This window comes from Lolium perenne, chromosome 3, assembly GCF_019359855.2.
Source record: "Lolium perenne isolate Kyuss_39 chromosome 3, Kyuss_2.0, whole genome shotgun sequence".
NCBI lineage: Eukaryota > Viridiplantae > Streptophyta > Magnoliopsida > Poales > Poaceae > Lolium > Lolium perenne.
In genome coordinates, this window is record NC_067246.2 from 289,686,597 (window position 1) to 289,688,987 (window position 2,391).

Genomic DNA, 2,391 nt, shown 5'->3' on the forward strand with positions numbered 1-2,391 from the left:
TCGACGAAACCAGAGAAAACCTTCCAGAGCCGCCGCCATCGCGAAGCCAAGATCTGGGGGACAGGAGTCTCTGTTCCGGCACGCCGCCGGAACGGGGAAGTGCCCCCGGAAGGCTTCTCCATCAACACCACCGCCATCTTCATCAACGCTGCTGTCTCCCATGAGGAGGGAGTAGTTCTCCATCGAGGCTCGGAGCTGTACCGGTAGCTATGTGGTTAATCTCTCTCCTATGTGCTTCAATACAATAATCTCACGAGCTGCCTTACATGATTGAGATTCATATGATGATGCTTGTAATCTAGATGTCATTATGCTAGTCAAGTGGATTTTACTTATGTGATCTCCGGAGACTCCTTGTCCCACGTGTGTAAAGGTGACAGTGTGTGCACCGTGTGGGTCTCTTAGGCTGTATTTCACAGAATACTTATTCACTGTTATGAATGGCATAGTGAAGTGCTTATTTATATCTCTTTATGATTGCAATGTGTTTTGTATCACAATTTATCTGTGTGCTACTCTAGTGATGTTATTAAAGTAGTTTATTCCTCCTGCACGGTGTAATGGTGACAGTGTGTGCATCATGTAGTACTTGGCGTAGGCTATGATTGTGATCTCTTGTAGATTATGAAGTTAACTATTGCTATGATAGTATTGATGTGATCTATTCCTCCTTTCGTAGTGTGAAGGTGACAGTGTGCATGCTATGTTAGTACTTGGTTTGGTTATGTTGATCTGTTATTGATACGTCTCCAACGTACCTATAATTTCTGATGTTCCATGCTTGTTTTATGACAATACTTACATGTTTTGCTTGCACTTTATAATGTTTTTAAGCATTTTCCGGAACTAACCTATTAACGAGATGCCGAAGGGCCAGTTGCTGTTTTCTGTTGCTTTTGGTTCCAGAAAGGCTGTTCGGGCAATATTCTCGGAATTCGACGAAACGAAGACCCAGCATCTTATTTTTTCCGGAACCTTCCAGAAAGTCAAAGGGGGACCAGAGGGGAGCCCTGGGGGCCCCACACGTGTGGCCGGCGTGGCCCAGGAGGGGGGCGCGCCGCCCTAGTGTGAGGTGGCCCCGTGGCCCCTCCGACTCCGACTCTTCGCCTATTTAAGCCCTGGAGACCTAAAAACGCGATACCAATTGACGAAACTCCAGAAAGACTCCAGGGGCGCCGCCACCATCGCGAAACTCCAATTCGGGGGACAGAAGTCTCTGTTCCGGCACCCTGCCGGGACGGGGAAGTGCCCCCGGAAGCCATCTCCATCAACGCCACCGCCTCCATCATGCTCCGTGAGTAGTTCCCCCATGGACTACGGGTTCTAGCTGTAGCTAGTTGGTATCATCTCTCCCATGTACTTCAATACAATGATCTCATGAGCTGCCTTACATGATTGAGATTCATCTGATGTAATCGGTGTTGTGTTTGTTGGGATCTGATGGATTGTTACGTTATGATTGTCTATCTACAAAGTTTGTGAAGTTATTGTTGCTGCAATCTTGTTGTGTTTAATGCTTGTCACTAGGGCCCGAGTGGCATGATCTTAGATTTAAGCTCTATACTTATTGCTTAGATTGTATCTACAAGTTGTATGCACATGTCTATGTCCGAAACCAAAGGCCCCAAAGTGACAGAAATTGGGACAACTGGAGGGGAAGGCTTAGATATGAGGATCACATGTTTTCACGGAGTGTTAATGCTTTGCTCCGGTGCTCTATTAAAAGGAGTACCTTAATTTCCAGTAGATTCCCTAGAGGCCCGGCTGCCACCGGCTGGTAGGACAAAAGATGTTGTACAAGTTTCTCATTGCGAGCACGTATGACTATATATGGGAAACATGCCTACATGATTAATGATCTTGATGTTCTGTCTTAATGCTATTTCAATCCTATCAATTGCCCAACTGTAATTTGTTCACCCAACACTTGTTATTGGAGAGTTACCACTAGTGTAGATAGCTGGGAAACCCGGTCCATCTCTCATCATCATATACTCGTTCTACATGACATTGGAAGTAGCATCAACTATTTTCTGGTGCCATTGCTCTCATATTACTATTACTGCTGCTGTGTTACTATTACTATTGCTCTCATATCACTGCTACTTTCACATCACCCCTGTTGCTAGTGCTTTTCCAGGTGCAGCTGAATTGACAACTCAGTTGTTAAGGCTTATAAGTATTCTTTACCTCCCCTTGTGTCGAATCAATAAATTTGGGTTTTACTTCCCTCGAAGACTGTTGCGATCCCCTATACTTGTGGGTTATCAGTTATGCACTCTAAGGTTATTTAAATATGAACATTGAATATTGTGGAGCTTGTTAACTCCGGCATTGAGGGTTCGTGTAATCCTACACAGTTAGTGGTGTTCATCATCCAACAAGAGGGTG